Consider the following 12,664-nt stretch of genomic DNA (forward strand, 5'->3'; position numbering starts at 1 on the left):
TGATGAGCCTCTTCTGGATTTACTTTACTACCCTAATTTCCAGCTGCTGTCTCAAAGCAGTTTACTGTTGGGAGGGCACGGGCACCACTAGCCTGTAATTAGTAAAGGCTGTAATATCCACTTTCTACCAGAAGGGAGGGTGTGATCATCGCAGAAGCACTGCTTCTGATAATCTGCACAGAGCCCTTCTACAGTCAGTGGCCAGCCCCAAAGCCCTAGGCAGCACAGGTTGACCTGGACAACCTGCACAAGTGGGCATCTGTCAGATGGTACTTAAAAAGAAGCCTGGGAGTCAATGTGCACAGTCCATCAAAGCCTTTTCTCCTTCCCCATTTCAACTCTGCTTAGCCACCCTCCAGCCATAAAGAGAAATCTGGTTCCTCTTCAGAGTTTATGTTTTGGATTCCTTGTCTTAGCCACCTCCATCAATCCTGCTTTAAGATTCATTTTAACATGATTTCATGATAAAAATACTAGAGGAACAGTAGAGAGGAGAAATTTAAAATGAGAACCTCATCTGCTCATCTTAAGGCTAATCTTGGTCTTTAAGGGTAGTGTATTTGGGGTAAGAGACAGAACTCTCTCTGACTAAACATTTCAGCTTTGTGACATTCATGTACTTGTCACAAAGGATGGCTCAAATCTTTCAAACTACATGTTCCCCATTTTATTTCATCAGTTTTGTATGAACCAACATTTTATTCCTCTTCACAAACGTATTTAAGCTCAAGACAAAGGTTATAACATACGCTTGTACTGACTAACCATGCAAATGGTATGCTGTTTCCTAAAAAGCTATAATTAAGAACTGACCCTGGGAATATCATAATAACTATGTATGGTGTCAAGTGGGTACTGAAAATATCAGGGGGAGCACTTTGTGAAGTGTATCATTGTCTCACCATTGTGATGTACCTCTGAAATTAATACAAAATAATATTGAGTGAAGAATGTAATTTAAAAATAAAAATACATTTTTTAAAGAATTGGCATGGGCATATTATAATAAACAGAAAGCAAATGTTACTAAGGTGATGATGTTGAAAGAGGCCAGTGACCCTCACCTGATAGTAGTGAAATGCTTGTCAAAGAAACTCATGCCTTTTTTGTTCATTTTGTTGCTTTTGTGCAAGACTGAACTTGGATAGTGTGTTTTCATCTCTTCCTATCTACTCTGCTTTAGACAATGGTGGGGATTCATTACATTGATTCTCGATTGTCCATGTAACTGGTAACCTTTATACTCCAGTACACAGCACGGTGGTAGCACCTCCAGAAACCATGGAAAATATGAGGCCTAGAACTTGTATAAGGAATAGTGATGGGTTAAATGAGTTAGATAATACAATAGTCACTTTAGTTTAACTAACCCACTAGCTATTTTCCCAACTTCCTTCTTTCTACTTTCAACATCTAGGAAAACTTGCTTTTCTGGAATCTGCTGTAGCAAGGTATGGCCACCTGGCTCATCCTCATAAATACGATAGAAGCAGATGTGTGCTGAGTAGTTTCTAGGAAGGTTTTTGCTCTCCTGATAAAAGACACAGGCATGGCTAGCCCTATCTCTCTTCTTTCTTATGTCTGTCTTGAATGCAGGTATAATACCTGGATTCAGGGTTGTCATTTGCATCCAGGAGGGAAAAATCAAGAGAATGAAGCTGTCCCAAGCATTCTTCAAGTACTAAACCAAAGCCAGCAGTCACTCACCTCCACATTTTTAGTTGTAAAACAAAAATTAAAATGAACTCTATTAGGGTTTCTTTTATGGGTAGTCAAAACTATTCCTAACCAATAGAGACAAACCATAATGCCAGAAAGTAGCTGAAACATACTTTCTTTCCATCATTGAACATCAGCAGATTATTTATTTTGAACTATGATTAATAAGTCTTTTGTTGCCAGAGATGGTAAATGTAAGTTAGGAGGAAGGAGACAGTTCAGACTGGAGCAGCCAATGAAAGAAAGAGAGAGGGGAAGGAGCAAGATATATATGTGTACAGAATATTTGGCTAGAGTCATTAGACTGAAGCACAGGAAGAGACAAGGTTGGCCAGACAAGGAAGGAGAGCATTAAAGAGGAGCTGGAGTGTCAAGAGGAAGTTTGCGTTTAGTGTGATATATAATTTGGAGCCATTATTGGCTCATCCAGTGAAGCAGTCATTTATTTTGTGAAAGCCAGCTCTATGATAAGTTCCAAAAATAAAACATCTTATTTCTGCCTCCAAGACATTACAGTTTATAGAGACAAACTGTATGAGGTTTCAACATAAGAAATAGAAGTCATTCCAGGCACACCAGACACAAAGGAAAGTAATACAGGGAAATAGATATTTCCCAACCCCCTGGAAAACATAGAGGGCTGAAATCAGGAGTCCACCACTGAACAATTGAATTCAGCCTCACACCATGAAGTTGCAGAACAGAGGGCAGTAATCTGCTGATGTATCCATTTACCCACAAGAAGGACTCCTGTGTATAGGAACACTGAGGTGCCCATTGCCTCTACACACTCACATCTCATGTCCTGGTGGTAACAGCAAAATAAAAGTAAATAAATAAATAAACAACCTTTTTCACATCCACAGTCTTGGATGCTAAGGTGTCTAAGTATAATTTCCAGTTTTCCAATTTCTCTAAAGAGATTGAAGAGAAGATTTATAGAGACAAAAAGAGGCAACATACAATTTCTACCAAGTTGATAGACTTTTAAGGCATCAATCAGAGCAGTAAGGTTAACACCTCCTCCTCAGAGAGACATCCAGACTCCAAGGAGGGAGGTGGGTTAAAAAAGATTTCAAAGAAGTAATGGCACCTGAACAGTGCTTTGAAACATGGGCTAAGTAAACAGTCAGGATTGTCATTCTAGGTAGAGTGCTTGGTTGAAAAAGGAAAAAGTGTGAATGCATGGACATCAACAAGTAACTCATCACATCTGAAAAGTATTGGGTACAAAGTGAGGCAGAAAGGGAGGAAGTACAAGTTTAGAGAGGACTGGAAAGGAAGTGGGCATCAGATCACAGTGGACCCTGAATGCCATGCTGACGAATTTGAAATGTATCCTGTAGGGAGTGGGAAATTAGAGCCAACCCTTAAGCTGCAGAGTGACCTCAATGAATGTATGCTTCATAAGGATGACTCTGGATACATTTGAACACTGGACTGAAGGAATTCAAGCCTAGAAGGAGAAAGGCCAGTTAGAAGAGTAGTGCAATAGAAAGCGAAGAATAGACTCTTCAGCTGGGGAGAATCTTGATATTAAAGGGAAAAAAGATAAACTGGATGACCTGATAGCTTCTTTAGCTGCAAAGGTCATATCTAGAAGACTTACAATAAAGTGGACCACAGACAATGGAGATGAGCACTAGAGTGGTGCCTGTGGAGAAAAACAGGTGAATATGATAGGTCTTGATTAGGAAAACTTGGAAACAGTCATTTCTAAATGGGATCAACAGATCATAGTAAATGTAGTGGGGAAATAATGCAAGTTGAATGGCTTAATTTAAATCTTTTGGAGTCTGAGGGAAGCAGAAAAGATAGGCAAAAGTAACTCCATTTTTCAGCCTGAAGTCCTGTGGAGATTGTCTTCCCATTGACAGTATTGGGCAAGTCACAAAAAAAATTACCAGTTTTAAAGATGTAAGACAATGAGTTTATTGTTGTAGTGCTAAGGTTTAGCATTAAACAGCACATGCAAGTAGAGAATTGTCAAAGCTCTTCATGTAAATATATGGTCATGGACACGGACAACAGTGTGGTGATTGCTGGGGGAAAGTGAGGGGAGGTGGAGGACAGTATAGCGGGGATGATTTGTGGTAGAAGGAGACTTGACTTAGGGTGGTGAACACATGTTACAGTGCATAGATGATGTGTCATGGAATTGTGTACCTGAAACCTGTGTAATTTTGTTAACCAGTGTCACCCCAATAAAGTCAAATGAATACATACATACATACATACATACATACAAGTTTTGGAGAGCCTTCAGTGGAGTTAGCTGACAACAGGTTGTCATTTTTCAATAAAATATAATTTTGTATAGTGGAATATATTGGTGAAGTTGTCACCAGACAACTTACTAAAGCTGGGGACAGTGAAACAAAGGAAGGACATGGGATAGAAGAAGCAACAGGAGAAAGACTATGTTATGCTCTGCTTTGGCTCCCTAGAAACATATAGGAAAGGAGTGAGCCAGGGGAAAGCTGCTGTTAGCTCACTGGGAAATCAAAGAAAAGGAGTTCTTGAGGACAGGATTGGGGGTAAGCCCATGATAAGCTGTCGCTTCCCACTGCTCCCCTGGTTGCAAGTCTCACGGGGGTGTTTAGAGTTTAGGCGAGAAAGGTAAAGATGCATACCTGAGAGGGAAGAAAGGCATGGGTGGGCTCCAGGGAGAAAGACCATGCTTTCCTCCTTTGTCTTGAGGTTTTTCTCTTTCTTCTATGAGTGGGAGTCCTAGGGGAGGTCCCAGGAGAGGGTCTTAACAAAATATTTATTAGTTTTCCAGGTGTGTCCTTCAATATGATGATTCAGCAAAATGAGCCTATTAGGGGAGTCTGGGATCATTCTCTGGTCAGCTTTAATGTTTTATTTTTATCTTGAGTCTGTCTGGCTCTAATCAATTATTTTGTTATTTGTTCCCCAGACTTTATCCATCTTTGGGTTTATCTGGCATGAATGGCACTAATTGGGTCTCTGTTACCTACCTCCCCAGCTAGGGTGATTTAAGCTATGTATTCTCTGATTAAGGAGGAGAGGTATAAACCATTTGCTCTCAGGTGTCCTTGGTTAGGGAAGATAATGTCTCACTAGATGGCTGTAAATTGGTCAAATTATTTGGCCTTGTTTAATTATTTTGTCTCAGTTTCACCATTCCATTTGCCAAGGAGTTCTCCTAGATTCTTACTACCCTGCCTCAAAGTTATTGAGCCTTGTATGCCTCTGAAATCAAAGACCAAAAGGATCTTGGGAATGGGAAAAGTTAAAGATACCAGAAAGAAAAGAGACATGCATAGGTTAATAAATGGGGAAATGCAAATTTTTTGGATATAAGTTAGAATAAGTTAGTATTTATCAAGGCTGACTAAAAAAGAGTCTGTAAAGAAAGTTTTATATACAGAACACTCATTTACATACTAAAGTTTAATTCCTGAATTGAAATGGTATATCAACTCAATAGACTGCTAAGTGTCAACACTAGCCTCAACCTGAAAAGACAAGATAGCATTTTCTATCATTGTATTTCCTGAGATTTGTTCATAGAAAATGAAGGGAAAATGATGCATCCAGTTCCCTCTCAAACTTGTTGCATTGTCTTTCAGCAAAACCTGTTTAAAAACCATTGCTAATAGACTTCTGGCCAAGATGGAGGCATAGGTGCCTACACTTTGCCTCCTTGCACAACCAAAGAAAGGACAAAAACAAATTTTAAAACAAAAAATACCTGGTTGGTGTAGTTCTGTGGATTGAGTGCAGGCTTCGAACTAAAGGGTCACTGGTTCAATTCCCAGTCAGGGCACATGCCTGGGTTGCAGGCCAGGTCCCCAGTAGGTGGTGCACAACAGGCAACCATACATTGGTGTTTCTCTCTCCCTCTTTCTCCGTCACCTCTCTAAAAATCAATAAATAAAATCTTTTAAAGAATACCAGAACTGCCAGAAAATTGAACTGTATAGAAATCTGACAACCAAGAAGTAAAAGAAGAAACATTAATCCAGACTGGTAAGAAGAACAGAGATGGGCAGGTAAGGTGGAGAGGACTCACAGCAAGGCAGTGGCTGGAAGACTGGGGTGATCAAGATGGCAGCTGGCAGACCAGGCAGTCTCACATTTGCATGAGGATAAACCAGGTGGAACAACTGGGGAGTGATACAGATGCATAACCCACGGTTCCAGGGCAGGAAAACAAAGCCTCAAGACCTCTAACTATAAAAACTTGTGGGGGTTGCCATGGCAGGAGAAGAGTTTGTTGGAGAGGACCCACAGGGCTCTAGAATGTACACCAAAATCACCCAGCCAGAAATCAGCACCAGAGGAGCCCAATTTTCTTGTGGATAGTGGGGGAAGTAACTGAAAGCCAAACAAAAGCCAAGCTAGTGACATTGTTCCCTCTCAGACCCCTCCCCCACATACAGCACCACAATGCAGTGATGTGTTTGCCCCAGCCTGGCAAATACCTAAGGATTTGCTGCTTACTACATAACAGGTGGGCCGAGACAAAAAATATGGCCTAAATGAAAGAACAGATCAAAACTCCAAAAACAGAACTAAGCGATGAAGAGATAGTCAAACTATCAGATACACAGTTCAAAACACTGGTAATCAGGATGCTCACAGAAATGATTGAGTATAGTCACAAAATAGAGGAAGAAGTAAAGCCTATCCAAAGTGAAATAAAGGAAAATGTACAGGGAACAAAAAGTGATGGGAACACACCCAGGACTCAAATCAACAATTTGGAGAAGGAAGAAATAAACATTCAACAAGAACAGAATGAAGAAACAAGAATTTAAAAAAAGGAGAGATTTAGGAATCTCTGGGACAACTTTAAACATTTCAACATCCAAATTATAGGGGTGCCAGAAGAAGAGGAAGAGCAAGGAATGGAAAACATAATGAAGGAGAACTTCCCCAGTCTAGCAAAGGAGGTAGCCTTCCAGGAAGACCAGAAAGCTCAGAGAGTTCCAAAGAAGTTGGACCCAAGAAGGAACACACCAAGGCACATCATAATTACATTAGCCAAGATTAAAGATAGGGAGAGAATCTTAAAAGCAGCAAGAGAAAAGGAGAAGGTTACTACAAAGGAGTTCCCATAAGACTGTCAGCTGATTTCTCAAAAGAGACCTTACAGGCAAGAAGTGGCTGGAAAGAAGTATTCCAAGTCATGAAAGGCAAGGACCTACATCCAAGATTAATCTCTCCAGCAAAGCTATCATTTAGAATGGAAATACAGTTCTTCCCAGATGAGGTCAAGTTAAAGCTTTTCATCATCACCAAGCTCTTATTATATGAAATGTTAAAGGGACTTATCTAAGAAAAAGAGGATGATGAAAAATATGAACAGTAAAATGACAACAAACTCTATCAACAACTGAACCTAAAAAAAAACAAAAACAAAAACAAACTAAGCAGACAACTAAAACAAGAACAGATTCACAGAAATGGAGATCACATGGAGGGTTATCAGCAGGGAGGGGTGGTGGGATAATGAGGGAAAAGGTACAGGGAATAGGAAGCATAAATAGTAGGTACAAAATAGACAGGGGGAGGTTGAGAAGAGTATTGGAAATGCAGAAGCCAAGGAATTTATATATACAACCCATGGACATGAACTAAGGTGGGGGAATGTTGATGGGAAGAGGGAGCATGCAGGGCAGAAAGGAATTAAAGTGGAGGGAGAAAATGGGACAACTGTAATAGCATAATCAGTAAAATACACTTAAAAAGTAAAAAAGTAAAAAATAGTGCCCTGTATACACCCATCCAAGGCATATACAAAAAAATAAAATAAAATAAAAACCATTGTAAATAGCCACATTTAGTACATTACTAAAATGCAAATTGATGAAACAAGACACATTGATCTTGGAGCACTCTGTAATAAAAGTCTTTTTAAAAGTTCAAAGGTGGAAAAAACCTCACACATGTAAGGAAGACTTGTACCCTGACCTTTGCACATAGCACTTACAGACATGCAATGAATCACTGGTAATTCAAAGGAAAAGGTAAACACATTTTTTTCCTGCTGTGGCAAAAAGAATACCTCTTAAAATTTCTTATCTAACTCAAATTGCAGGTCTTAAAAATGAAATAAATTGTCCTGTATGTTTCCCAACAAACAATTTTCAGTCTGTGGATCTTTCTTACCCATAATCGTATTATCTTCCCCTTATATTATACCACAGCAACATCTAGAAAATGTCTGGTATATTTTAGACACTCAAATGTTTGTCTCCAGTGTAAAATTTGCTATCTGATGTATTTTTTCTGCTATCATATTTCTTCATATAAAATTGCCAGACTTCTGCTATTTGAGTTAAGGTCAAAGAATGTTATAATTGTTTTTTTAAGTTAGTTAAATCACAGTTTTTTGTCTATAACCAAAGCCGCACAATGTTTTTGAATAGTTTTGCTTTTATTTATTTTGTTAAATTTAAATTATTTTTATTTCACCATAAATATAATAGTAAAGAATGTAAAAATCCAACATGTAGCAGGAACGAGCCTGTGATGTGAAGTCAGGGATCTTTCACTTCAGCACAACACTCTACCATCTTTTTATTTGCAGCCTGAAATTTCTTCAACAAGACATAAAGCCTTTCATTTCACACATACTGCTGGGAGAAATAATAGGGTGTGGCAGAGGAGAGTTACTGAATGTGGGCCGAAAGTAAAAGTAGCTAGTTTCAAGTTGAAACACTGATGTTTTTTTGCTCTTTGGCTCACGTTTGCTGAATATCCCTACCTTGAATGGGAACTGGAGTAGTGTCCAGAAGCAGGGTCTTCCTTAGACCTTTTTCTGGTGGTGTGGTTAATGATGGAGCTCTATCATTATCTTCCTAGGTCTGGTGACTGATAGCATAGGATGCTGTTGGAAAACATCTAATCAACAAAAAATGCCAAGAAGCTTTCCTATCAAGTATGCATATGGGGACAGAGTCCACATCTCTCTGGTTTCCAAATTCCACAACTTCCCACCCCAAATCATTTAGTTTTGGTGTGGCACGAGGAGGTTGAAGGTGGTATTGAAACATTTGTTTAGAGCCTGAATCCTTTCCACAGTAGCTTCCTGACTTATCATCATCAGCCTCTGTAAATGCTTCTCTGAGTCTCAGTTTCTTTTGAGAGTCTATCTCTTTTGGTTTAATTCTTCCTCTTATCCCTCCTGATTGCTAGAAAAAGAACTCTCTACCCTCTGCTTACCAACCATCAAATTAGTAAATGGGATTGTTGTCTCTATTCAGATCATCACTTCCTGATAAAGCTAATCACCCTTCATTTAAGGAACCCCTCCCAACACTAGGTAGTCTCACCAATTAAGAGAAATATTAGGATTATATCACCACCAAATGTGGTATTGCCTAGCTTCTTGTATCTAAATCTTACAGATTAAAAAAAATCCCTACACTGTTTACTTGTGACCTTGCAAAAGGCATTTAATCTCTATTTTATCACCGTTGAAGTGAGGCTTAAGATTTATACTTAACAGACTTAACATAGAAAAAAAAAGAACAAAAAACTTTCTATATAAATACCAGAGGTAATATCTAGTTATCATTATCACCTTCCCACTGGTAGGATTTTCCCACAGAAAGAGGCATGCCATCATATGTCAGAGTTCAAGAGTCTAGGCTCATTAGACTTGCTGGATTTATGAAATTTGGGCCTGCATTATTTTATCAACTTAGGCTTTAAAACATTTTTCAAAACTAGTAGGTGCATGATAGAATGGTTTATAGTTGGTCACATACTTATCCCTTCTTCTTTCATCTTCTCCTCGTGCACAAACAGATCCCCAGTTTCTGTCACAGTCTTGTCTTTACACCTGTATTTTAATCAAACCATGAAGTTCTTTGTTTATCTTAGATCGACTCCTAATGTTGCTTAATTCTTCCTGTGTTTTTAGACTCTTTTCCTTGTTTTCATCCTCCTTTTCAGGACTACCCCTCTATTTTTGTCTCCATCTAAAGTTCCCTCCATTAAGCATCATATTCTCATCTACAGTAACCAAAGGGTTGTTATTAATCCTGAGCAAAAAAATATAGGGTAGATTTTTTTGGATTAGTAAGGATCCTCTGGGACAACTTCAAACATTCCCACATTCACATCATAGTGGTGCCAGCAGGAGAAGAGAAACAAAAAGAAATTGGAAACCTACTTGAAAAAGTAATAAAAGAAAACTTCCCTTATTTGGTGAAGGAAATAGACATATAAGTCCAGGAAGCACAGAGAGTCCCAAACAAGATGGATATAAAGAGGACCACACCAAGACACATCATAATTAAAATGCTAAAGGTAAAAGATAAAGAGAGAATCTTAAAAGGAGCAAGAAAAAGGCAGATAATTACCTACAAAGGAGTTTCCATAAGACTGTTGGCTGGTTTCTCAAAAGAAATTTTTTAGGCTAGAAGGGACTGGAAAGAAGTACTCAAAGTGATGAAAAGCAGGGACCTACAGCCAAGATTACTCTCTCCAGCAAAGCTATTACTTAGAATGGAAGGGAAGATAAAGGGCTTCCCAGACAAGGTAAAGCTAAAGGAGTTCATCATCACCAAACCATTATTACACAAAATGTTAAAGGGACTTATTTAAGAAAAAGAAGATCAAAACTATGAACAATAAAATGGCAATAAATACATATCTATCAACAATTGAATCTAAAAAAACAAACTAAACAAACAAGCAGAAGGGAAACAGAATCATAAATATGGAGAACATTGGGATGGTGGTCATTTGGGTGGGGCCTCTGGGGGAATGGGGAAAAGGTGAAAGAATTAAGAAGTACAAATTTTTAGTTACAGAACAGGCAAGGGGATGTTAAAAGCAAGTATAGGAAATGGAAAAGCCAAAGAACCTATAAGCATGGTCTATGAACATGAACAAAGGGGAGGGGATAGCCAGAGGGAGTGGGGGGTTCTGGGCAGAGCGGGGGGCAAAGGAAGGTAAGGGAGGTGGGACAACTATAATAGTATAATCAATAAAAAAGTAAAAAAAATAATAAAATTTTGTGATATAATTTTGCAACATAAAAAAATAGAAATAATATCATGCAATCTTCCTTCTTTATCTCCCCTGATTCAATTTCTATCCAAGAAATTCAAAGATTATTAAATGATTTGTGTCTTTAGGTCAATGTATTGAGGCCAATGTAAAATTTTAGTTCCCATTCACACTGACGTTACCTAACAGGTTGCTGAAGTCATTTCTTTTTCACAGAGGGAAGATGTATTAGGGTAGGTAAAAAAAGGCCAAGAGTGAGCTTGGGAGTTTGGCAAGAGTCCATCTATGGCATGGCAGTGTTGATTTTATTTTTAGGATGTTATTCAGATAAAATTCACAAATTTCACATGATCCTTAAAACCATATTATTTTCTCATCATAAATAGGCATTAAATGCACTATTATGGTTCTTTTTCTCTATTATCCATTGCAATATATCCTAGATATTTTTAGATTCTTCTTTCTTCCTGCTGTGCTGATTAGATGTCTTTTTCTTCCTTATGTTTTAAATCAATGATTTGATTTTTGGGTTCATCCATTCCACTGTTGATTCCCTCTAAATTATTCTTTAATTTAGTTTATCCTTCATTTCTGCCTGGGTCTTTTTTCTGGTGTTGAAGTACCCACTGAGTTCCTTGAGCATCACTATAACAAGTGTTTTGAGCTCTGCATCTGATAGGTTGCTTATCTCCATTTCATTTGGTTCTTTTCTGGAATTTTATTCTGCTCTTTCATTTGGACCATATTTCTTTGTCTCCTCATTTTGGCAGCCTCCCTATGTTTGTTTCTATGTATTAGGTAGGTAGAGCTGCTTTGACTCTGTGTCTTGGTAGCATAGTCTAATGTAGTAGGTGTCCTATAGGGTCCAGTGGCACAGCTTTCCCTAACTCCCAAGCTAGGTACTCAAGGTGCTCCCTCTGTGTTTACTGAGTACTTCCTCCTCTTGTAGATAGATGCATCTTTGTTGCTGTTGGCAGGTCAATGGGAGGGATTTACACAGTCCAGACAGCTGGTAGGACTGGCAGTGACCCCTGGCCAGCAACCACAAGGAAGAAGCTTGTGAAGGTGGTTGGGTGATGCAAACACCGGCCCACAGTGTCCATGTCATTATGAATGAAATGAGACATTCACATGGACTACTGAGTCCGGTGGAGGAAAAGGGACAGCATGGCTTTTCTCTCAAGAAGAGCAAAAGCCTTGGCGCTTGCTGTAACTGGCCTTTATTGTGTTTCTCAGCACATTACATGATGGTCTTCATTTACTATGCACAGGTTCACTGTTCACTTTAGGTGGTTACCTTTTATAGAAAACAAAGGAGCCAATGACACTAATCACATCACAGAAAAGGGATATTTGCAAATGAAAAGGGAAAAGTGGTGGAACTGGTTACACCCACCCTTGGAAAGTTTAGCAAGGATTTTAGGAAGTTACTTTGCAATAAATGTTTGCTAAAAATCAGAGTGAGGGAGTTTGGGGCAAAAAGCAAGATTCAAAGCAGCCTAGGCACAGGCCTGATTCCCCACAGAAGAACCTATCTGTGGGCATGGGTCCTATGCATCTCCGAGTAGGAGCTGGGCCCATGCCACACAGAACGGTATCCTACAGTTGGGCGGTGCTTTGATGTGGTCTGTAACTGTCTGCTGGATGTGCAGGCTCTGGGGATGGTACAGGTCAAAGTCAGCCTTCTTCTATTTTCTGTCTGGGGTTCCTTGGTATAAGCTATAAAGTGATATCTACAGATAGCTGCTGCTAGTGCTGGGCCTGGGGCCACTCAGCAAAAGGTATGGGGACTCAGCTATTGCTTGTTTGAGGGGATTTAAGAAGGCCTGAAGCCTGTGCTTAGCCCAGCTCTTCATACGAAAAGGCCTCTGTTACCAACTTAGGTGGGCCATAAGTTGGATGAGGAAGACCCTTAGGTAATTATCAGGGTGGGGTTTACCATGTGAGCCAT

The sequence above is a fragment of the Phyllostomus discolor genome, chromosome 2 (assembly GCF_004126475.2).
Source record: "Phyllostomus discolor isolate MPI-MPIP mPhyDis1 chromosome 2, mPhyDis1.pri.v3, whole genome shotgun sequence".
Lineage (NCBI taxonomy): Eukaryota > Metazoa > Chordata > Mammalia > Chiroptera > Phyllostomidae > Phyllostomus > Phyllostomus discolor.